Source organism: Hyla sarda, chromosome 5 (genome assembly GCF_029499605.1).
Source record: "Hyla sarda isolate aHylSar1 chromosome 5, aHylSar1.hap1, whole genome shotgun sequence".
NCBI lineage: Eukaryota > Metazoa > Chordata > Amphibia > Anura > Hylidae > Hyla > Hyla sarda.
The window spans coordinates 72,075,394-72,101,916 of NC_079193.1; the positions used below are offsets into that span (position 1 = coordinate 72,075,394).

Consider the following 26,523-nt stretch of genomic DNA (forward strand, 5'->3'; position numbering starts at 1 on the left):
CTAATTCCAATGAGCCCTACCTTGCCCGGATCCGCCTGGCCGTTCACCCGCAATTGTGGTTTTATTATATGTGGAAATCTTGCTGTAACTGGCATGGGCGGGGTTTCTGCAGGTTAACTGGCACTGACGTCAGCGCCGCTTATGAATATTCATCCCCCCTCCCTCCAGCTCTCCCTCCCTTCGCCGCTCCTAACTGGAGGGAGGGGGGATGAATATTCAAAGCGGTGCTGACGTCAGTGCCAGTAAGCTACAGAAGCCCCGCCCGTGCCAGTTACAGCAAGATTTCCACATATAATAAAACTACAGTTGCGGGCGAACGGCCGGGCGGATCCAGGCAGGGTAGGGCTCCTTAGAATCAGCATCTCCCACACTATCCATCAGTACCTGTGGATGGTAGGGATGTCCTGATACCGATACTAGTATCGGTATCGGGGCCGATACTGGCCATTTCCATGGTATCGGGGACTCGTTCAATGTCCCCGATACCATGTCCAATACCTGCTGCCGCTCCGCTGCCCGGTGTAGTGAAGAAAACTGTGTCTTGAAGCGTTCTGTGTCCCGATCTTCACTAACACCGGTTCCCCCATCTGAATCATGGCGATCAATGGAGGAGCATGTGACACATACGTCACTCCTCCTCCCCTGCGCCCAGCGTAACGCAACAGAGGAAGCAGAGTGACGTGTATGTCACATGCTCCTCCATAGATCACCATGATGCGATGGAAGGACGGAGCAGCGGAGTGGCAGCAGCCGACAGAGGACAGCTGCAGGTGAGCTGTCTACAAGGGTGAGGGCTGCGGTCTACAGGGGGGCCCTACTAATGTCTAAAGGGGTCCCTGCTTTCTAAAGGGGGGTCCCTGCTAGCTGTCTAAAGGGGGGTCCCTGCTTATGTCTAAAGGGGGCCCTGCTAGCTGTCTACAGGGGGTCCGGCTAATGTCTAAAGGGGGGGCCTGGCTAATGTCTAAATGGGGCCCTGCTGTCTAAAGGGGGCCCTGCTGTCTAAAGGGGGGGCCTGCGGTCTAAAGGGGGCCCTGCTGTCTAAAGGGGGCCCTACTATCTAAAGGGGGCCCAACTGTCTAAAGGGGGGCTGCTAATATCTAAAGGGGGGCCCTGCTAATGTCTAAAGTGGGGCCCTGCTGTCTAAAGGGGGGCCTGCTTATGTCTAAAGGGGGCCCTGCTGTCTAAAGAAGGTCCTGCTGTCTAAAGTGGGAGGGGGCTGCTAATGTCTTAAGGGGGACCCTGCTGATGTCTAAAGGGGGAGGGTGCTGCTAACCTCTAAATGGGAGGGGGCTGCTAACGTCTAAAGGGGGGCCCTGCTGATGTCTAAAGGGGGATACTCCCTACTTTTAAGGGCAATCTTACAGCAGAGTCACCTGCACTTACTTCAGTTTATAGGTAGGTAGTGCAGGTGACCCGTTTTCTACTGCTGCTCACCATGTGAACATCAGCACAATTGCTCCGGAGACATCGGTCTCGCCGCCAATGCAAATTCCTTGTTCTGCCCAATGGAGAAGAGAGAAATCTTGGCTCATACTACAGCAGCCGCCTCCATTGTACACAACAAGGACCCACATATCATACGGTAAGCAGAGCCAGAAACCACCTCATCATGCTGTCAGATTCCCTTTAAAATATAAGTACTCGTACTTGGTATCGGCCAGTACTTGAATTAAAGTATCGCTACTTGTACTCGGTCTTAAAAAAAATGGTATCAGGACGTAGCACAGACCATTCAGAAACCAATATGTATAGAAATGAAGACAGCACTCACCCAGGTACGTTGTGCTGGCAGTTTCTTTATTTCATTTCATCCGTAAATTCGTGCAGGGAGGTGCAGTGTCAGGCAGGTGTTAGTGGCAGGAACGCTGGAGCTCCAGCGTTCCTGCCGCTAACACCTGCCTGACACTGCACCTCCCTGCACGAATTTACGGATGAAATGAAATAAAGAAACTGTCAGCACAACGTACCTGGGTGAGTGCTGTCTTCATTTCTATGCATATTGGTTTCTGAATGGTGTGTGCTACTTAGATTGAGCACCCCCGGTATTGTTTGGTTTGCTTTCACACCTGCGCCCACAATCAGCCAGCTTCCACCATAGCAGTGCCGGACTCTGTTTCTACCACACAAATACTTTAAAGAGTACCTATCACCAAATAAACTGTTCTCAATTACCTCAGGCTATGTTCCCTAACTACTCCTAACACCCCTCCAGCCCTTAAAAAAAAATGTCAGCACTTTAAAAAGCTGTGTATCTTACCTTTCTTCTTGCTCACATTCTTCTTGCTCACAAAGTGCAATTTCCCAGTAGGAGAAAGTGGGTGTTTCCCAGCTGGAATGACATCACTGAAGCCTACTGAGGGACCACTTCTGCCCTTACATGGTTGCAGTGCTGTGATGAATAGAAGATCTCAGTCTCTGTGCATGTTTTAGTCTGTGTTGCTATCAATGAGGTTCTCCTGCAGCTTTCAGCCTGTGCAGCTTTTTGTGAGAATCTGTGGAGCTTTCACTTTCTGTGCAGCTGTCAATCAAGCTCCGTGCAGAGAAACACTTCCTGAGTTTGGACTCCTGCCGGGCTGGGAGGAGACCAAACTCACTATTATTTGTGGCAGGGAACAGAACAGTGCCACCTAGTGGCCGTTTTTTATATTACATTATAAACATATTTATGTTGATAATTTTAAAAGCAACTGAATGGAAAAGTGTCTGTTAACTACACAAGGAACACTATATTAAAAGTTTTATTTGGTGACAGGTACTCTTTAAAGAATTTTAAAGTATTGGTGACTTTTTGTATTTTCTTTTTGCTGTCAACAGTGCATTTGGACAGTCTTTTAGACCCATTCACATTTTTTTTTCACATTTTGCTATGTTGCAGTCTTATGCTTAATAAAAAAAAAAAAGATTTTGCCCCATTCCTCTGCACTCAATACACCAAAATAAAAAAGTGAAAACAGAATGCTAGAAATCATTGATAATGTATTGAAAAGTAAAAACTAAGATATTGCTTTGACAAAAGTATTCAGACCCTTTACCTAGTACAATAATATTATCACAGATGAAGCCCCTTGGGTATAAGGCTACAAGGTTTGCACACCTGGTTTTGGGGTTTGTCTGCCATTTTTCTCTGCTGGATGGCAGATGTTCTGTTAGGTTGGATGAGGCCATCAGTGGAAGCCATTTTCAGGTCTTTTCGGAGATGTTCGACTGGGTTCAAGTAAGGACTCTGGCTGGGCAACTCAAGGACATTCACAAAGATGTCCCTAAGCCACTTCCTGTGTTATCTTATCTAGACTGTGTGTTTAGGATCATTGTCTTGTTGGAATGTAAATATTTGGCCCAGTTTTAGGTCCAGAGCACTCTGGATCAGATTTTTATTAAGACTATCTATGTACTTTGATCCTTTTAGTTTACCCTTAACCCTGACCAGTCTAACTGTCTTGGCCGCTGAAAATACCCTGCATAATGATGCCCTCACCCCATGCTTCACTGTAGGGATGGCATTGGGCAGGTGATGAGCAGTAGGGATCGACCGATTATCGGTATGGCCGATATTATCGGCCGATAATCACAATTTTGGGCATTATCGGTATCGGTAATTACCTTGCCGATAAGCCGATAATGCCCCGCACCGCGACCGCCCCCCCCCCCCCCCGACCCACCGCGTCGTACCCCCCACCGTAGTGCTGGGCGGTATACCGGTATGGATTTTTGCCCATACCGCTATACCGGTCGGGCCCCTCCCCCATCCTCCGAGTCAATAAAAAAATAAATAAACTTACACGTAATGGGGGTGGTCCGGGCCATCCATCCTTCCTTCCTGTAGTGTCCGGCGCCATTCCGGGTGGAGGGTGCACTGGTACGGGCTGTCCTTCTCCGGGGGTCCTCTTCTCCACTCCGGGCAGGCTCCGGCCTAGTACGCTGCATAGACGCCGCAAAATCAGACATTTTACCACCGATCCTCTGGATAGGGTATAAGATGGCTAGGGGCAGACTACCCCTTTAATAGAGTCTTACAGTTTTCTGGCATGATGTTCACATTCTACTGGTATTTTTGACAAAACCTGTGACAAGTGCATTCAATGGAGGCTCCAACGCAGATGTGAACCCAGTTTTAGACATTTACACATTCAGGTATATCACTATTCCTGTGCATGTTACCCAATTAATATATTGTCCACTGTAAACATACAATGTAATTTTATAAAGCACTATACAGAAAAAGCCCCTGAAATGGCTTGTGGTATTGTGAAAAGATCTAATAGGCCGTTGCTTTAGTTCTGAGATGCTGGTACAGTGAGAACAGCTGCATTACAAAATAAGAACTGTTTAAATGAATGTAATTCTAACTAATTAAAAGTCTATAAAAGGATAATTAAAGTAACCAAGTCCAAACTACATTAAATGAGTCTACCCGTCATGCTCCGGGCAAGATCATACAGCAGTCAGTGCTCTTTATAATTGTCCCATCTATTGTCTAAACATCATCAAACTATTCATTTGGAAAGTGAGATTTTGGCGTTATTGAACCTCCGGGGCCTTCACTGAGTATATAAAAAAATGGATTCTATTAATTACTGATTCTCCGAGAGAAGCCTTGTGTTTTCTGTAAATGTCAAGTCTGTTCTACCAATTCTACCATCTCTAATACAGATGCTTGTGTCTCATATATGAGATACCTGATCAGAGAGCAGGGACAGATCTGTCTCTGTATAATTTCTGAACCATACTTTGCTATTGGTCTGTGGTCATTGTTGGTTAGTGGCTTTAGTGCAGATTTTATCTTTAAACGAGAGTTTGCTAACTAGCGCCCCTCTTACAAACAGTCATCTATTGTCCCGCCTATAAACAATGGCACCCAGTGCCCCCCCACTATATATGGTAATCTCAAGTTCCCCTATTAACATTGCCAGCGAGTGTTCACTTACAAACTGTCATCTACTGTTCCCTTTATAAATACAGGCCACATGTTCCCCTGGGTTCCCAGGTATATACGGACATGGCATTTTTTCTTCCTATTTCCTTCCTATTCAAGTTTCCTTTTATTTAAGAAAACTTCAAAAAATCTCATCTGCCGATATCATGTTATAGTGCAGGAGGAGCTGAAAAGACGAGAATAACATTTTCTATCTAAAACATTATTATAATTTAAATATAATTTCAAGAGCCCGATCCTTTCTTCTCAGGAAGGTAAGCCGCTATCTGGGGTATGGCTGAGTTTCCAAGTAATAATGAGATGGGGAGAGATGGCTGTCAGCTGAACAAACATTTAGCCAACATCTATCTTATCACTTTCCAGCAGTTTCATCCTTATCATCACAGATAGGATTACAGTGAAAGGTGACCCCAGTATTTAGGTAAGACAGGATCCACCATTCATAATAGGTAATGATCATCTTCATTTCATTGTTCTAACGTCGGGGTTGTCCTTTGGGTGGAGCATGCCACCAGTGCATACCCACATATACACCAATGCCCTATTTTGTAATAAGTTTTGGAATATTCATTTAAGCTTTTCTCACTCCAACAAAGGGTTTTGTGTGCCTTATTTAATTATTTTTTTTATTATTTGTAAAGTATGGGATGTTTCCAGGAATAGGCTACTCTCACACTGCCGCAGCGCCCCGTCCTTAACTGGTAGTAAGCCTCTTTTTTTATTTTTTTTTATTCAGCCTTTAAATGGGCACTGTCACCAAACTTTTTTTTTGATATGTTGTAGTACTTATGTACTACAACATATCTCTAATATAAATCTATTATTTTTTTTTTCTTCATTAAAATAGTTAATTTTAATGTTGAAAACCGGCCACTAGGGGTCTCCCTTCATAGTGGCCTGCTGCAGGCTGGGGTGACGTCACGCATGAATTCGGACTGATGCCGGCCGGACATCGTTCCTAATACATTTAGCCTGCGCTCGCTCCGTGCCTGTCAATCAGACAGGGGGGAGCGAGCGCTGAGAGCGCATTGGCTCCCTGGCTTCACATGCCGGCCCCGCCTCCCGGCATCTACATGCTGCTGCTGCTGCTGCTCTGCACTCGGGTATGGCTGGGGGGGGGGGGGGGGGGAGCGGGGTTCGGGGTAGCACTGCGCCAACTATTGATTTCAATGGGGGGTGGGGGGAGCGGGGTGGGCACACTACCAGGCAGACAAAAAGCCATTTTTAATATAGTAAAAAAAAATGTAAAGGAAGGGAGGGGGTTAGGGATAGATGGGTAATAGGCAGGGACAGAAAAAAAATGGATGGTGGGAGTTACCCTTTAACTGCCGTTATTGGGATGGGGCACAATGGGCAATAACAGGTCCCGATGGATCCCATTTACTATAATGGGATCCTTCGGGCGCCGTTATTTTGTAGTGGGAGAAAAAGACCGCACATGCAGTTATTTTTCTCCCACTATTCCCCCGGGTCCCCTGAAGCTGCCACAGTGCCATGTCCTTACGGCAGTATGAAAGAAGCGATGGTAGGGAGTCTGTTCCTGGCAGTTCTCGGAGAAGAGGAGTCCTGCACATTACCAGTACTAAAAAGAATAGGACCAACCAGAGTAGAACCCCAAACATGTGCTAAGGAATGATGGCTGTCAGGCTTCCCTGTTCAGTCATTTTACAGTGATTAAAGCGACCGAGATGGGAACAGCCAACATACATAATACATTTTGTAAGTGTTATTATTCAGCTAAGCAATCTGTGATCATTCATTATGTGCTTATAACATATTCAGACAAATATAGCAACAGCAGGAAACAAAGTTTATTTATAAACATATAAGGGAAGTGAAAGAGAAGTCACCGATATCGTTCAGACAACCAAAGTGATGTCAGAAGGATCCCATGTGGATGATTCAGTGTGTGGTCATAGCCACCAATCAACCCTGAGTTAGGCTGGGTTCACAGCACGTTTTTCAAATACGGTAACCGTATACGGTTTTCTGCAAAAAAACGTATACGACCGTATCCGAAACCATATGCATAGATAATGCATTGTAAACCGTATTCCAAATGTTGTGTACGGTTGCATCCGTTTTGCCTCGGATACGGTTTTGCCGATTTTTCAACCGTAGGCAAAAACGCTATCGACCACGTTTTTGTCTCCGGTTGGAAAACCGTATGCGAACCGTATGCGGTTCTTTTAACATTGTTGTCTATGAGAACCGTACACAGAATTTCAGAATACGGTTGCACGCGGTTTTTCTAATCCGTTTTTGGAGTTGACACATGCGCAGATTGGAATTTCAATAGAACAATAGTAACTTTATTAAATTGCTGGAAAACTAATTCCAACAAAATAGCAAAACCGTCGGCAAAAACTGAGGCAAACGGATAGAACCGTACGTACGTTTTGGAACCGTATACGGGGGGAAAATCGTATACGTTTTTATTTGGAGTCATACGGTTGTATACGGTTGCATACGGTTTTTGGCATACGGTTTTTAGCGGAAAACCGTATACGGTAACCGTATTTGAAAAACGTGGTGTGAACCCAGTCTTACATTGGGGACATTCATGAAAACCTGTGCAGAGGAAAAGTCAACCAGTTGCCCATAGCAACCAATCAGATCGCTTCTTTCATTTTTGAAAATCTGATCTGATTGGTTGCTATGGGCAGCTGATCAACTATTTCTCTGGACAGGTCTTGATGAATCTCCCCCATTATTCCTGTGAATTGACTAAAAACTATATAGACAGTATATATACTTATATCTTTAGTAACAAGGCCTACCCAGAAGGTATGAGTTCACATTGTCCCATCAACCAGTGGGATTCTAAGTATTCTTCTTTACTCTCACAGCTGTTTTTAAAGATCAATGTTTAGACCAGTGGTCTCAAACTGTGGCCCTCCAGATGTTGCAAAACTTCAACTCCCAGCATGCCCGGACAGCCGTTGGCTGTCCGGGCATGCTGGGAGTTGAAGTTTTGCAACATCTGGAGGGCCACAGTTTGAGACCACTGGTTTAAACTAAACATCCTTCATTTAAACAATAATTGCACTTCTACTATATTAGATCCAAATAAATGTACCAGACAATATCAATATAGCATTAAAGGGGTAGTCCAGTGGTGAACAACTTATCCCCTATCCTAAGGATAGGGGATAAGTTTGAGATCGCGGGGGGTCCGACCGCTGGGGCCCCCTGTGATCTCTCTGTACGGGGGCCAGGCTCTCCGGCCAGATAGCGGGTGTCGACCTCCGCACGAAGCGGCGGCCGACACGCCCCCTCAATACATCTCTATGTCAGAGCCGGAGATTGCCGAAGGCAGCGCTTCGGCTCTGCCATAGAGTTGTATTGAGGGGGCGTGTCGACCGCCGCTTCGTGCGGAGGTCGACACGCCCCCTTCCCGCGGGCTGTCGGGGCTCCGTACAGGAGATCGCAGGGGGCCCCAGCGGTCGGACCCCCCGCGATCTCAAACTTATCCCCTATCCTTAGGATAGGGGATAAGTTGTTCACCACTGGACTACTCCTTTAAATAAATCTACCAAATATGGCCCAGCACACACACTTATAAACACATGTGGCAAACGTTGCAGGTAGAGATGAGCGAACTTACAGTAAATTCGATTCGTCACGAACTTCTCGGCTCCGCGGTTGCTGACTTTTCCTGCATAAATTAGTTCAGCTTTACGGTGCTCCGGTGGGCTGGAAAAGGTGGATACAGTCCTAGGAAAGAGTCTCCTAGGACTGTATCCACCTTTTCCAGCCCACTGGAGCACCGGAAAGCTGAACTAATTTATGCAGGAAAAGTCATCAACTGCCGAGCCGAGAAGTTCGTGACGAATCGAATTTACTGTAAGTTCGCTCATCTCTAGTTGCAGGGTTTATCAAAATCTGTCCAGAGGAAAAGTTGCTGAGTTGCCCATAGCAACCAATCAGATCGCTTCTTTCATTTTTCAGAGGCCACAGTGTCCCTATAACCTCCCAGCCATTGGCTGTCCGGGCATGCTGGGAATTGTAGTTTTGCGACAGCTGGAGACACACTGTTTGGAAATCATTGAGTTATGCGTTTTCAGTGTATCTCATGCTGCGCAGCAGGAAATACGCTGTATATTGTCCTATGAGCACACTCACTGTGTGTTCAGTAAGGAGGAGGATACGCAGAGTATTTTCCGCTGAAATACACAGCATATACGCAATGTGTGACCCTACCCTCAGTTAGAATAACAGGAACAGCACAATCAGGGGTGTAACTATAGGGGGTGCAGAGATAGCAGAGCCCTGGTGCCTAAGGGGGCCGCAAAGCACATGTGCCCCATAAGAGTTACACCTCTGAGCACAATGCAGAGTAGAGCCCGTGCGGGACTGTTTTTTAATCCCGCTCCCGGCCGCTCTTGGTGAATTTTTGTCCATTCCCACCGGCTCCTGCAGGGTGTTTTCTCCACTCCCACCAGCTCCCGCAATATTTTTGTCCAATCCCACCCACTCCCGCTAACATTATCCATAGCTATACACATGGGGATATGTGCATGCAGAGCATTACACCCTAGTGTCTGTAGTCCAGAAACTAGGGTGCAATGCTCTGCACATACCCCCATGTGTATAGCAGGGGTGTAGGTGGGCTGAATGGGGGTAACAGGGGTGACAGAGGGCTGAATGGGGGGGGAACAGGGATGAAGACAGGAGTGACAGAGGGCTGAGTGTGCGTGTGTGTGTGTGTGTGTGTGTGGGGGGGGGGGGGGGGTGACGACAGGAGTAACAAAGAGGAGGACAAGTCACAGGGGGGACTGGGGTACCTGAAGCTGAGCTGTGGTTCCAGAGCAGCATCCCCCTCCCGGCCTGCACCCCAGGGGGAGGCTGGGTGCGCACACACACTCAATGTGTACACAGACTTCCCTTCCCCCCTGCGGCGCCGTAAGTCACAGGCGTGCAGGCTGTGGTGGGAAATAAAAATATATATATTTTCTTTTGTGGGCGCCAGGCATCTTTCCCTTTTTGCCAGCACCCCGACTGCGGCAGTGTGGGATTTGCGGGACCCGCAGGCATAGCGTCTGACCGCCCGCTCCCACCCGCAGCAGCCTCCTGACTGCCCACGCCCGCACATTTTGGGGTGGGTCCCGCGGTATCCCAATCCCAATGCAGGGCTCTAATGCAGAGTTCTAAGACAAGATGCCCCCAATTTTTTTTTTTTTTTTATATAGGCAATAGAAGTATAGTATTTACATAGAACAAAGCTAACAATCCTACATGCCATTACTAAGACTTGATAATGCAATTATTCTTTTTATTCTGGGTAATAATTTGGAAAAACAAGCATGAGGGTAAATTCCCATAACTATACAAACACAGTATTGTTGTTGTGCTTTATGTTTTTTTACTCTCTTGTTTTCACTTTTAACTTGGGTTAAGGAGTTAATTATAAGAAAATCACTGAATCCACAAGTGTCTGTTTTTTTATTGCACATCAATATGTGTAATTATCTGGCAATGCTGTAATTAACAAGTCTAGACAAAAACCTAGGCTTAGGGGACCGCATTACCTGCCAGGTATAATGTGTCTAACATCATTTGCCCGATTTCACATGACAGTTGTTTACAAAGGCTGAGCTACAGAATTTGGCCAAAATAGTGTAAATTGTGACCAAAATTATAATTTGCTTTCTTACTGTAGGTTCAAATTGTACAAATTCTGAACTGAAAATGTTATTGGTCGACCTCTTTTTTTGGTACAAAAAGCCACTAACTGCCAAGATTAAACTTTTGGTCTTCATTAAAATAAAATAAAAATATGCATTTTAAATTATACAAACATAATTTAGTTTCCTAAAGGAAAACTGTCACAATACACTGGGTTATAGTGTGGGTGAACTGAAGTCCAACGAGGGGTCACTTACTTAAAGGGGTACTCCGCCCCTAGACATCTTATCCCCTATCCAAAGGATAGGGGATAAGATGTCAGATCGCGAGGACCCCCGGGATCTACCATGCAGCACCCTCCTTTAGCGTCCATCTCGACCACGAGGACGGAGCATAGTGACCTCATGGCTCTGCCCCGTGTGACGTCACGCTCCGCCCCCTCAATGCAAGTCTATTGGAGGGGCGTGACATCAAACGGGGGCGGAGCCGTGACGTCACTATGCTCCATCCCCGTGATCGCCAGTAATCAGACCCGGAGCGAACGCGCTCCGGGGACTGATTCTAATGGGGTGCGGCATAGAAGATCACGGGGGTCCCCAGCGGCAGGATCTCCGCGATCAGGCATCTTATCCCCTATCCTTTGGATAAGGGATAAGATGTCTAAGCGCCGGAGTACCCCTATAAATACATTCCTTAGGTCCAGAGATATGTCTCCCAGAAGGCCTTCTTCTATATTCCATTAATTGCGCGCTGGAGGCGGAGCCCCATGACTCAATTTACATATTCATCTCCTGTGACTCCACGTACTAGTGATGTGGAGTCGCTGGTCACCTGAGCGCACTGCTCTTTGCATAGAGTGCATGCACCGGCTGAGCGCTCAGACGACCAGAGACTTCACGTAACTAGGACGCCTCCAGCACCTCCAGCACAAAATTAATGGAATATAGAAGAGGATCTTTTGGGAGACATATCTCCGGGCCTAAGGAACATATTTTAGTAAGTGACCCCTCGTCGTATTCCCATTCACCCACACTATAACAAAAGTGTATTGGGTTTAGTGTAGACTTGCATAGCAGGAGCAGGGGGTGATGTCACACGGGGGCGGAGTCGTGACATCACTATTCTCCAGCCCCGTGATCACCACCCGGCTGTTTTTGAGCTGGCACCGCGGCATGCAGCTCAAACAGGGGGGTAGCGAATACAAGATTGCCTTTGGATAGGGCATAAGATGTCACAGGGCCGGAGTACCCCTTTAAGGACTCAGCGAATGTTATTTTTGCATTTTCGTTTTTTCCTCCTCGCCTTCTAAAAATCGTAACTGTTTAATATTTTTTTGCACGACCAGTTGTCCTTTGTAATGATAAAATACTATTTGTGAGGGGTAATTTATATGAAAACCTCTATTTAGTAAATGTTGGAAGGTTTCATGTTCACGCTGCACAATTTATGGTAAAAATTACGCTTTCTTTAATTTGTGGGTCAATACGCTTAACCCCTTAAGGACCGGAGGTTTTTCCGTTTTTGCATTTTCGTTTTTTGCTCCTTGCCTTTAAAAAATCATAACTCTTTCAAATTTACACCTAAAAATCCATATGATGGCTTATTTTTTGCGCCACCAATTCTACTTTGTAATGACGTCAGTCATTTTGCCCAAAATCTATGGTGAAGCGGGAAAAAAAATCATTGTGCGACAAAATTGAAAAAAAAACGCTGTTTTGTAACTTTTGGGGGCTTCCGTTTCTACGTAGTACATTTTTCGGTAAAAATGACACCTGATATGTATTCTGTAGGTCCATACGATTAAAATGATACCCTACTTATATAGGTTTGATTTTGTCGGATTTCTGGAAAAAATCATAACTACATGCAGGAAAATTAATACATTTAAAATTGTCATCTTCTGACCCCTATAACTTTTTTATTTTTCCGTGTATGGGGCGGTATGCGCGCTCATTTTTTGCGCCGTGATCTGAAGTTTTTAACGGTACCATTTTTGCATTGATAGGACTTATTGATCATTTTTAAATGATATAAAAAGTGACCAAAAATGCACTATTTTGGACTTTGGAATTTTTTTTGCGCGCACGCCATTGACCGAGCGGTTTAATTAATGATATATTTTTATAATTCGGACATTTCCGCACGCGGTGATACCACATATGTTTATTTTTATTTTTATTTACACTGTGTTTTTTTTTTCATTGGAAAAGGGGGGTGATTCAAACTTTTAATAGGGGAGGAGTTAAATGATCTTTATTCACTTTTTTTTTTCACTTTTTTTTTTGCAGTGTTATAGGTCCCATAGGGACCTATAACACTGCACACACTGATCTCCTATGCTGATCACTGGTTTCTCATAAGAAACCAGTGATCAACGATTCTGCCGGATGACTGCTCATGCCTGGATCTCAGGCACTGATCAGTCATTCGGCGATCGGACAGCGAGGAGGCAGGAAGGGGCCCTCCCGCTGTCCTGTCAGCTGTTCGGGATGCCGCGATTAGCCGCGGCTATCTCGAACAGCCCGACTGAGCTAGCCGGGAACTTTCACTTTCACTTTTAGCCGCGCGGCTCAGCTTTGAGCGCGCGGCTAAAGGGTTAATAGCGCGCGGCGCCGCGATCGGCGCTGCGCGCTATTAGAGGCGGGTCCCGGCTTCACTATGACGCCGGGCCCGCCATGATATGACGCGGGGTTACTATGTAACCCCGCGTTATATCAGAAGAGCAGGACCAAGGACGTACCGGTACGTCCTTGGTCCTTAAGGGGTTAAAATGATACCCATGATAACATACTTTTCTATTGTTGTACGGCTTTAAAAAAAATCTCAAACTTTTTAACCAAATTAGTACATTTAAAATCCCTCTAGTTTGAAAACCTATAACTTTTTAATTTTTCCATATAAGCAGCGGTATGAGGCCTCATTTTTTGCGCCGTGATCTTTTATTGGTACCACATTTGCATATATGAAACTTTTAGTAAATTTTTTATTAATTTGTTTTGGAATATGATGGGGAAAAAAGCAATTTTGGACTTTTTATTTTTTTTTACGTTTACGCCATTCACCGTACGGGATCATTAACATATTTTGATAGTTCGGACATTTATGCATGTGGCGATACCAAATATGTTTATTAATTATTATTTACAATTTACATTTTTATTGGGAGAGGGGATTTTTCTCATTTTTTTTACTTTTATTTTTAACTTTTTTTTAACTTTTATTTTACACTTTTCATGCCCCCATAGGGGATTATATATTGCAGTCATTTGATTGCAGATACTGAACAGTGTTATGCATGTATCCGATCATCCACTTCCTGTTGGACCACGGACCACGTACATTTACATCCTTCATCTTTAAGGGGTTAAAGGTGTATACCTAGCATTTGGGGTCAGAAATTTTGTAGCATTTGTAGTAATTTGACAGATCATTTTGCAGTGTCCTGGTACTGTCTCTTAGCTATTGAAGAGAATATTTTGGCCCAAATATCAACTAATACCTCATGTTTATCATATGGAGTATATATTTTTCATGATGTGGTCTGGCCTTGTGATGCTAGGGGAACTCGGGTGTCAGTGCTCTATGGGGTGTACATATACTGTAAGATAGAACAGTATGGGCGTCAACCAGCATGGTGCACTACACGTTATCATGTTACTGGTACGGTGTATATCCCTTATCTGTGTGCAACCATAATAGGCAACTACCCCCCTCATCAATAGTAGGTATGTGTAATTATTCATTAGTATTTTGCACCTGTGTGGCCTCCCCCATTTAGCATTGTGACTGACCTGCATTATGGTGGGAATAGGTGCCTAACCCAATTTTTCTCGAGTAAGGAAATATCTTATATGTGGTGCACTAGAGGGCTCAGAAGGTTAAGAGCGACATTGGGCTTTTGGAGAGCAAATATTGCTGAAATGTTTTTTTGGGGGGCATGTCGCATTTAGGAAACCCCCATTGTGCCAGAACAGCAAAAAAAAAACACATGGAACATTATTTGGAAAACTACACCCCTTAAGTAACGTAACAAAGTGTACAGTGAGCCTTAACACCCCACAGGTGATTGACAAACTTTCGTTAAAGTGGAGCATGAAAATGAAAAATTTTTGAATTTTTTTTTCACTAAAATGCTTGTGTTCTGGAGTATGGAAAAAAAAACTAAATGTGTATGTAAAGTGCTCTGCGGGCGCACTACAGGGCTCAGAAGAGAATTTCAATTACAGACAAATTTTCCTCCTTGTAGTGCGCCCACAGAGCACTTTACATCCACATACGGGGTATTTCCTTACTCAAAAGAAATGGGGTTACACATTTTGGGGGGCTTTTCTCCTATTACCCCTTGTGAAAATGAAAAATTTGGGGTAACACCAGCATTTTAGCAAAAAGAAAAAACATCAAATTTTTCATCTTCACGTCCAACTTTAACGGAAATTTGTCAATCACCTGTGGGGTGTTAAGGCTCACTCACTGTACCTCTTTTTACATTCCATGAGAGGTATAGTTTCCAAAACGGGGTCACATGTGGGTGATTTTTTTTTTGCGTTTATGTCAGAACCGCTATAACTCAGCCACCCCTGTGCAAATCACCAATTTAGGCCTCAAATGTACATGGCACACTCTGACTTTTGAGCCATGCTGTGCGTCCGCAGATCACTTTACGTCCCCATATGGGGTATTTCTGTATTGCGTTACAAATTTTGGGGATCTTTTTCTTCTTTTACATCTTGTGGAAATGAAAAGTATGGGGCAACACCAGCATTTTAGTGTAAAAAATGTAATCATTTTATACTAACAGGCTGGTGTAGACCTCAACTTTTCCTTTTCATAAGGGGTAAAAGGGGAAAAAGCCCCCAAAAATTTGTAACACGATTTCTAAATTAAGGATTTGCACAGGGAAAGACCCGGATGAAAAAAAAACTACAGTGTTTCCCAAACAGGTTGCCTCTCGCTGTTGCAAAACTCCCATCATTCCTGGACAGTCAATGGCCATTTGGCAATGCCGGGAGTTATTTTGCAACAGCTGTAGGCTCCATTTTGGAAACAGTGCCGTACGAGAAGATTTTAATCTTTTTTTTTGGGGGGGGGGGTAACTGTGTAAGGGTGTGTGTGTATATATGTAATGTTTTACTCTTTATTTTGTGTAGTGTAGTGTTTTTAGGGTACATTCACATGGACGGGGGTTCACAAGGAGTTAGAGCTGCGGTGGAAAATTTGCTGCAGCTCAAACTTGTATTGGGGAAATCACTGTAAACCTCCGCCTGTGTGACTGTACCCTGTACATTCACATGGAAGGGGGGGGGGGGGGTGCAAACCTCTAGCTGTTGCAAAACTCCAACTCTCAGCATGAACTGACAAACCGTGCATGCTGAGAGTTGTAGTTTTGCCACAGCTGGAGGAACACTGGTGGGGAAACACCGAATTAGGTAACAGACTAACTCAGTGTTCCCACACCAATGTGCCTTTGTAGCAAAACTACAAATCCCAACATGCACGGTCTGTCAGTCTGGAGGCACACGAGTTGGGAACCACTGAGTTAGGTAACAGAACCTAACTCAGTGCTTTCCAACCAGTGTGCCTTCAGCTGTTGCAAAGCTATTACTCCCAGCTTGTACTGACAGCCGTAGGGCATGCCGGGAGTTATAGTTATGAAACAGCTGGAAGCACACAACTATAACTCCCAGCATGCCCAGATAGTCGTTTGCTGTCTGGGCATGCTGGGAGTTGTAGTTTTGCAAAATCTGGATGGCCACAGTTTAGAGACCTCTGTACGACCTCCGCCCGCCGCAGCCCGATCATCACCGTTCCCCCCGCTCTGCCCGTGCTTCCATGGGTGGGCAGAGAGGGGGAAATTAACTTTAACCCCCCCGTTCCCCATCTGCCATTGGTCGGTCAGTCTTGACAGACTGATGGCAGGGAATAGGAGGAGGTGGCACTCCTGCCACCTCACTCCTATCCTCCAGGGTGATCGTGCTTTCTCTGAGCAGAGAGAGACCCGATTTGCCTGGAAAATACATGATTCGAAGGTCAGAATTTACCGTTATAGGCGATGTGCCGGGATGGTTGCTGATAGATATAAGCAGTCATCCCGTTCCGATCACCGCCCAGTGAGCGCCAGTGACCAGAAATGCCAAGGGCATACAAGTACACCCATGGCCCTTAACTACCGGGATGCAAGGGCATACCTGTACACCCTTTGGCCCCAACAAGTTAAAGGCTGCTGTGAGTTAATTCTAGTTCTGGAGTTTGTTGCAGTGATCATGGCACTATGGGGCATTAGGTAGGTTTTATAGTCTCCAGCCAACAAAAATTAAAGCAATTCCTCTCAAGTATCCTGTTCCAGCTCCAAGAAAAATAATAATCATAATTATAAAAATAATCATCCAGACAGGAGAAGGAATAGCTGAGCAATTACTCTTCTGCAAACACTTAACTCTTCGTGGGCTTTCTAGCTGGAGTTGGTGCCACATGGCTAGCATATCACGATTATCTGTATCTTATGGCCTGCAATAAAGAACTGTATTACCTGCACTTGAGTGAGTACAAGTTCTCTTAAGTATATCTACAGCACATTTAGCCAATCTGTAGAATAATCTACATAGGATGGTGTTTCTATTATTACTAGCATGACTAAAGTGTGTTCGGCATATCTAGGGACTTTTCCTCTCAGTATTACTATTATCAAAGCACAAAAAGGGAACTGTGACCAATTTCCACACATCCATCCAAACTACTTCCACTCTGTAACCCTGTGATGTGAATGTGAGGAGAATATACTGTTTTCATTGTGAATAGTGGGCTGCAGTAAAATTTACTCCCATTTGCAAGTTATTTGTATGTCTGGAGTATTCCTATTTCACATGCCATCACGGGTACACCCCTCCAGACCCTCCAGGGTCAAGGACTACCACCTATTGTGCAGACCCCCAGTTACAAAGGTTACAAGGGCTCACAGGGGGATCTATAGGATTAGGCAGCCACATAGCTCTCTGTGACTACACTTAAGACTCTTCCCAAGTGACTACTAGCCTTGATTACTCCACCCATCCTCATCGTGTACACCACAACTTCTTCGATGTACATCAATACCAAGGGTTCTTTGGCCATGTCCCCAAATGCCAGTAAAAAACATGCCGCCATGTGTTCACAGATGGCGGTGCAATGATACTCCATTAATTACTACAAAGTCAATTTGTTATGGTTTTTTGTTTAATCGCATCATTTTGTTTTTATTCCCTCAGTGGATCAAGCTTAAATATTTCTAAGTTTAGAAAAATTATTTACTTACGATGTTTAAGGCTAAAGGCGCAAGAAAAAATGTATGTGGGTGGGCAGGGCACAAAAAATGTAGCCGACAATAATAAAAATGTAGTGTGCATGTGTCTTTCACTTAAAAAAAAATATTTTTTAGGTAGTACTACTACTCCCAGCATGGAACACACAGTTCCATGATGGGAGTAGTAGTTCCTGTACTAAAAGACAGATCGCCCTGGGTGTCACTCCTGACACCCGATGCATTCGTCCATAATATAACAGAGATGCGGAGCGGCTCTATACAGCACTCGCATCTCTGCACTATACTCTGGACTGGCCAGTGATGGGAATAGAAATTCCCATCACTCATTCATATTTTCCACCCAGAGTTGGGATTGGCCGGATGGTGGCCGCCAATCCCCGCTATCTGCATGAAATATGAATGCTGAGTAGCCAGCCGGAGTACAAAGCAGAGATGCGGAGCGCAGGAGAAAGCCGCTCTGCATCTCAGGGATGAAGGATGATCTCAGTGCGTGTCAGGAGGGACAACCGCTGTGATCTGTCCTTAGCTGCAGGTACTACTGCTCCCAGTGGCCGGCCGCTCTTCTATGGTCCCCTGCACTGACGTATATATACACCTACTCATATTTCCCACAGAGAGTTTTGATTGGCTGGAACCATCTGACCAATCACAGCTCTCTGTGGGAAATATGAATAGGTGTATATATACGACAGTCCAGGGGACCATAGAAGAGCGCCTACCATTATTGTCGGCTAAATTTTTAGTGCCCTGCACGCCGACATAAATTGATCCCTGTTTAATAATTAATTAAAATTTTGTTATAAAAAGAAAAATTTTGTTAAATACAATGTGTCTTTTTAATATATTTTTTAATGGTACCCTATGAAATTTTATTAGAAAAAGGTATCTCCATCACCAAAAAAGAATAAAAACCGCTTGCAAAAATGCCAAAGTTAAAACCCACATGTCGTTTTTCTTGGTGTTTTTTTACTCCCATAGACCTCTATGGGACAAAAACGCCACAATTTCAGAGAAAAAAAACGCCATAGGCTCAACATGCTATTCAAAACTATGCAAAACCGCCAAGGAGTTTAAAAAGAGTGAAAAAGCCAAAAGGATTAAAGAAAAACCCAAACTAAAAAACGCAAGGCGGAAAAATAATTTTGCGATTTCTCATTGATTTACAGTTAACATCTGGCCACAGCGTTTTTTTCAATGAAAAACGCCATGAGGGCTGATTTGGGGTTGTTTTTTTTTGGTGGGGGGGGGGAACGCACACAAAAAAACAAGTGGAAGCTTATATTTATATTCATCCTAAAAATCTATCACATATAATAATTATTTTGAGATTATTGTCCCTTGTACGTCATGTCAACAAATCTGAGAAGGTGTGCAATATACGTAAATGTGCACTTATCAGAAGTGATTGTATGGTAAGAGCAGGGCGAGTGGAAAAGGAAGAAATTCATGATCTTAAGTTATTACTCTGGAGCTGTGGGGTACCCAATATATTAAAGCAGCCAATTCATGGCGAGCAGCAGGAGGGGGAGATAATTAATACAGGCGTCTGGCAGCCTCTGTCAGCCTCAGTGTGCGCAGTATCTGCGAATGAAAAAACTACGAGCCATGTCTGGTGTGTGAATGTCCCTGTTAACTAAACACCTGCAATAAAAAAAAAAAAAAAGAAGTTGCCCGTCTTTTCCACATGATAGAATGTGTTCAGTACCCACAGATACCAGGCTAGGAAAATAAAGACCCATTGTAGGATGGTACGGACAAGGACATCTTTGCATCTCTTTGAGCCTTTGTTTTCCTGTTATTTTTTCATCAATTACTATTCGGCTGTATGGTCCTATAGATCCTATTTTCTACATCCATTAGACAATTTTCTATACTACAACATTTATGTGGGCTCCTGCCGAGCACTAATTCTGTTTGATACTCACCATTTCTTTCTTGATCAATAAAAGATGAGTGCAAGGATTTTACTTTTTTTATTATGTTAATGGTATTGTATTTTTTGACAAATGAGTGAGATTGAATGCATTGCTTGTGTGGAAAGAAAACCTGGAAAGTATAAATGTGATAGTGTTTACTTTACTACATGACAAAAATAACTGATATAATCCTATTGGTTACGAGGAGCAACATCTAAATTTTTTGCAGTATTTTCACTAGTTAGATGCAAAAGTGAGCCCATATTGCAGCCATCTTTACCCCTTCCAGCTCTATGACGAATATATCTATCATTGTGGGAAGTTAAAGGGTTTGTCCAGTGGAATTTTTTTATTTTAGTACTGTCCCGAGCCTGCCTAATGAAATAATAAAAACTTAAACTCCCCTTTCTCCGATCCGTTACAGGACGTCCCTTCTCTGGCTGGTCTCTGCTGACAAGTCTGCTACCCCGAAGCTGACTGGGGCTGTAGACGTGACGTCACAGTGCCACTCAGCCAATTACTGTGGTGTCCTGCCTCAGCAGTGATTTGTGAGCTGCACTGTCAACTCTCCCTGCTGTAGATCCTACACTTTGCAGTGCAGGGGGAGGCAGTGTCAATGACCACAGACAGAGCATCCTGAAACGGGAGGCTACGAGGGAACCGAAGAAGGTGAGTTAAAGTTTTTATTATTTTATTAGGCAGGCTGGGGACAGTAAGAAAATAAAAAATTCCACCAGCCAACCCATTTCACAGAAATATCTATCTTGGATCAGGATCAGCACCAGCCGGCTGTCATACATAGCCAGGTTCCTGCTGCAGGTAAAGGAAATCTGTCATCAGTGTCACCTGCATTAACCTTTCAGCACAAACAGGTAGTGCAAGTGACACTGATGACAACCATGCTTACCTGATCCTGTTCCGTGCTGTGGTTCTTCCACAGTCTTCCTCTGTATCTTCCGTTCTGGGGCTGACTTAGTGCATGGGTGGAGCTTTGTGACGTCACTTCGACCCAGCTAGCAAACATCAGCGGTCACGTCACTAAGCTCTGCCCATGCTCCAAGTCGGCCCTGGAATGGAAGATACAGAGGAAGACTGCAGAAGAACCACAGCACGGAACGGGACCAGGTAAGTACGGTTGTCATTAGTGTCATCTGCACTACACACCTGTACCGACTGGTTAGTGCAGGTGACACCGATGACTAGAGCTGCAAACATTAATCGATAAAATTGATTACATTCGATAACAGGATTCGTTGTCGACGAATCCCGTTATTGAATAATCACCCGATTCGTTGTCTGCGGCGGCAGTGAATGAATGAAACTGACATGTAGGTTTCATTCATTCACCACCGCTGCCTGACATGTCCCTGCTGCTACTCTACTCCTAGCGCAATTAGCACACCGCCGGGACATGTCTATTCTTTGCTGCACATTTCTGTACCCGACGGAGATGAGCAGCAAAGAATAGACATGTCCCGGCGGTGCGCTAATTGCGCTAGGAGTAGAGCAGCAGCAGGGACATGGTGAATGGCTGCAGTGAATGGAAGTATAGGGCCAATACTAGCAATTTGCATGGTATCGGGGACTCGTTCAGTGTCCCTGGTACCAAAACCGATACCTGCTTCTCCCGTTCTCCCGTCCGCATCCCGTCCCATGGAGGAGCATGTGACACACACGTCACTCCACCTCCTCCCCCGCACCCAGCGTAAGGCTACGGAGGAAGCAGAGTGACGTGTATGCTCCTCCATAGGACGACATGATGCGGACGGGAGAACGAGGAACGAGGCAGAGGACAGCCGCAGGTGAGTGCTGTCTACAAGGGTCTGGGCTGCAGTCTACTGGAGGGGCTGCTACTAATGTATACGTGGAGCCCTGCTGTCTAAAGTGGGGTGGACCTCGTGCCTAAAGTCTGGTTGGCCTGCTGTCTAAAGTGGAGTGGCCCTGCTGTCTAAAGTGGGGTGGCCCTGCTGTCTAAAGTGGGGTGGCCCTGCTGTCTAAAGTGGGGTGGCCCTGCTGTCTAAAGTGGGGTGGCCCTGCTGTCTAAAGTGGGATGGCCCTGCTGTCTAAAGTCTGGTGGCCCTGCTGTCTAAAGTGGGGTGGCCCTGCTGTCTAAAGTGGAGTGGCCCTGTTGTCTAAAGTGGAGTGGCCCTGCTGTCTAAAGGGAGTGGCCCTGCTGTCTAAAGGGGGTAGCCCTGCTGTCTAAAGAGTGTGGCCCTGCTGTGTAAAGGGGGTGGCCCTGTTGTCTAAAGTGGGGGCCCTGCTGTCTAAAGTGGGGGGCCTGCTGCCAAAAGGGGGGAACAAGGGTACAATGCTCTGCACATACCCCCATCTGTATAGGAATATACATACACTGCTATACACATGGGGGGTGGGGGTATGTGCAGACTGCATAGCATTGCACCCTAGGGTCTGTAAAATCAATGCAGTCTACACATACCCCCATCTGTATAGGAGTGCTATATAAAGAAAAGCAACAAAAAATTATGTAAATTAACCCCAATAAAAAGTAGCTCCCCCTTTTCCTATTGCTATGCAAAAAAAGTAAAATAACTTTATCTTTTACATATTTGATACTGCTGCATGGCTAACTGTCTGAACTATTAAAATATTAGTGAACCATAAAAATTTTAATTTAATAGTTCAGACAGTTACCCATACGACAATATCAAATTTACGCTGGTTTCTGTACAGGATCATTAATAATGACAGCAACTGGCGTAAACGTTAAAAAAAAAAATCCCAAATTGCTGCTGTTTGGTCACATCACATGCTATAAACGTTCATATGGCCATTGTACATCATTTTCAATCTAGAATCAGCTTAACCACTTTTTTTTTGGTGTTTTGACATTTTTTCTGATTAATCGATGAAATAATCAACAACTGATCGATTATTAAAATAATCGTTAGCTGCAGCCCTACTGATGACAGATATCCTTTAACCTTGTATATGCCATGGTCAGTAACATTGTTGAATCTACAGGATTGACAGGGGAGGGAGCTAACCACAAGGCCATTGGCAACCTCAGAATGCCATTGTGGGGCTGTGATGGTTACTATTGCAGCCAGAGGCCAAGCCTTTGGTGTGCCGGCTACAGAAGCACGTCCACAAGCTGCGCCTCACAGGCTGTCAGTGTAGTACTAACAGACTATAGTACACAGCAGTACAGATAATCACAGCTTCAATAAAATATAGAAAGATTATCATAATAATGGATGTTTAGTTTAGAAAAAAAAGATATTAAAAGATATTAATATATAAAAGAGCAAGAGCAATACAGAGATCTCTGATGATGTATTTATCTCAAGGACTGAACCTATAAGAGGACATCTTTACTTCTAGGGAGAAAAATAAATAAAGAAAGAAAAATATTCTTTCACAAAGGGTTTTTGCATTACTCTGGATCCACACTGTATGAGAACAGACTGAACTGGATGGACTTATGTCTATTTTCAACCCTACAAAGTATTACTTTATGAGAACTCTGAAGGATAGTGTTCCTATGTCTTCTCTCTTGATGGAGTTATGAGTGCTGCCGTGGAGTGGAGTTCAGAGTTCACTCGCTGAAGAGCTGTCACTGATTCATCTGACTATATATTGTTTTGACTAAAACGACTTTGTCACGAGCCGTGGCGGTGACAGGAGATATTATATCCAAGAAGGAACAAGAGCGCAATTAAAATACTAAGAAGATACTCAGGGTTATAGGAAATGTGTGCGGATTGACGCTCTGAAAAGGTCCTTCCTGGAACAATGGCTTAACCATCAGTGTGAAGACAACAATTGGCATTAAAAAGGCCATACACAGTGTGACCACAAGGGTAGAAGGTCCACACCAATACATTATAATAAATGATCCATATATGCTTTCTCCGTTATATGTACGTTATTCCTAGTATCTTATATATAAATTAACATGATCCAGATTACAGGGAATTCGATCAATTTCATTGCAATTGTATCTTTTAAATGGCCAAGTGGAATACAAACAAGACTAAAAACCCATGAACCAATACACCACCAATGCTGTTTCAATAATGTTCTATCAAGAAAGCTCAGTCGGCACTGCTACCAACGTCCTCAATAACACACCTAGCCTCGACTTAACCCGTATATGCAAGGGATCAACAGTCTATGGCATGACGGTATACCGGTGCTCTGTGAGAACGTGCGGAGACAGTATGCATAACAACTTGTATAGAGACTTGAAGAAAAACTCACGGCACTCGATGTTCATGCTTCATTTAATTCCCACAAGAGGTAAGTTCACATGTCGGGAGGGGGAGAGGAGACGGGACGACGTCCGTTTCGCGGCTGCACGCCGCGAAACGGACGTCGTCCCGTCTCTTCTCCCCCTCCCGACATGTGAACTTACCTCTTGTGGGAATTAAATGGATGAAGCATGAACATCGAGTGCCGTGAGTTTTTCTTCAAGACTCTACACAAGCTGTTTCAATAATGCTGATAAGCCCTTCCTGCTTGTGTCTGGACATATAGGAAATACCTGCTCAACTATTCAATATTACCAGTGGTTGCTGAGCAGTCATCTCCCATGTTTCAAAATAGCAATAACTGTTCAGCAGTGGGGACCGACAATGGTGGGGGATTGGTGGCAGGTTAGTTACAGGTGAGTACATAGAGTTTTTATTTTGTTTTTAATTCCATACTTAGCCCATCTAAATATAAAAAACATTCTCCGGAATACCCCTTTAAATCAAGTCATTGAACTGAGAAAGTGGGCTTAGTTTCAGGGCTGGTCCCATAGTCAAATTGTCAATGTTCTACTACAGTGCCCTAACCCAAAAGTGGTAGATGCAAAGGCAATTATTCTAAACCACAATTTCACTAAGCTATGGACTTATACACACAGAAACCCAAAAAACATGTCCTGGGGCTGGCAGAAAATGATTATCTGGGCCTAAAATATATATTGTTTTCACTGTTTAAGGCCAGAGCCTACTGTGCTTGTATGATATACAGTACATTAAGGATCAAGAGGAGTAACTTTCTTGGACCACAATGTTTTATAATTGAAGACATTTGCAGAGTCTAATTCCAGCAAACAAGCAACCTGCAGATGGGTGAGCCCTACCCAAATAGAAAGTTCCTTCCTGCCAACAAAAACAATGGCACTGATTGGGAGACAGCTGAGAAAGAACCGAAAGAGAAGAATTAATTGCAGAAGATGGGAAAATGTTCTCACAGTTCTACAATGTGATATTTTAGTCTGACACAGTGTTTTCCACAAAATCAAGAAGATGTATAAGGAATCTTATGGGAAAGTTTAACTTTAATTCACATTCCAAAATAAATTTTAGACACAGATGTAACAAGATCAACAGAACAACAGACTTAAAGAATTCAGTTTGATTTACTAAGAGTCAGAACTAATACACCACAATGCAAATCATGTTTTCTTCACCATCATGCATTGCATAGTTTACATTGAGGGGTCATAAGAGAAAGAAAGTGCTGGTGCCAGTATTAAATGGACTTAGACTGCTACCTCCCTGATGAAGGAAACTGTTTCTGAAATGTGTCGGAGTAATTTTTAACCCTTCTAGGCTTCCATAGTGACATCACAAACCCGGGAGCGACTTTTTAACAGCACTGCTTGGTTGAGACACCACCGTCTGGGGCTGTCTCCCACAGAAAGAGTGCTGTCCAAATGGAGGACTTACTGCTGTAACAACGTTGGATCTAATTTCTTCATCTGATGACACATCGATAGCAGGTACTATTCCCTCCATTTGGGAACACTATCCACATTCAGGATAGCTGCTTTTTACACATAACCAGTGACCTTCCACATTTATGACTTCTAAGCTTGGTTGCTTAAGAACTACTAGTCCAATAGCGGTATACACCAGAATAGGGTGTTTTCCATCTCGGTAAGGGTGAATAAGTAACCTTGCGCCAGTGTATCCTACATACAGTATTAAATGGTTCATGCTTGGTGGGGGACTTTGACAGATTAAGCATTGAAGTCCAGGAGCTTCACGTTCTGCCACATTATACAATAAAGTTTCTACATCTATGTACATACTATAAGTCAATACTTCAAGAACTTTGCACAAACTGTATTCATTTGTTGCATCTGAAACATTAGTAAAATATTATGTCATGTCCATTTCAGGAAGTTATTAGAAACTCGTGGCCACCCACACCGTCCATGAGCCATAACACACATTGTCATTAGCCGTATGTTGTGTAGCTTTGGCAGGCTGCAGACCACACTCTTATAGGTGGGTGGTCCCATGTTCCCACAGCCATGGACCTCACTACAGGTTGCTGGTAGCTGTCTATCCAAGCTTTTCCTCATTGAGGTCACCAGCTTAAAGTTACTGCCAAGCCTCATTCTTGGCTTGGCTACCAGATATACCGGATGGTCCTTGTTCCTCCCTAGAACCGCTGGAGATATTTTTAGTAGGTTCTTTCCCACAGTTAATATTAAATCAAATGTTATGTCATCTATGTGGATTGTTTGATATCTTAAATAGGGAAGGTACGATCAAATGGTCTGTTATTGCAAATGCCAAAATGTTTTAATCATGGCAAGATGCTATAATTTAACTGCACTATACTAATATTTAACTGCACTGTGTGAATAGACTCAAATAGAGAATTTGTTGACAACACATATGGCAACTCAGGTTGTGTAAACAACCCATGGCTTATGGTTCACTCTAAGTTTCACAATGCATTTGATATTTAAACTTTTCGACTCATGTCTGTGGCAGACACAATTT

The 26,523-nt window shown here is 44.1% G+C and overlaps 1 long non-coding RNA gene across 1 annotated transcript in view; it reads right to left on the reverse strand.

The window, feature by feature from the left end:
* Nucleotides 1-7,822, reverse strand: part of LOC130272536 (uncharacterized) — a 40,209-nt gene extending 32,387 nt beyond the window's left edge. Inside the window, exon 1 of the long non-coding RNA XR_008843602.1 lies at nucleotides 7,714-7,822. This is a non-coding gene — a long non-coding RNA (uncharacterized LOC130272536). The remainder of the gene's footprint in view (nucleotides 1-7,713) is intronic.
* Nucleotides 7,823-26,523: the final 18,701 nt, after the last annotated feature.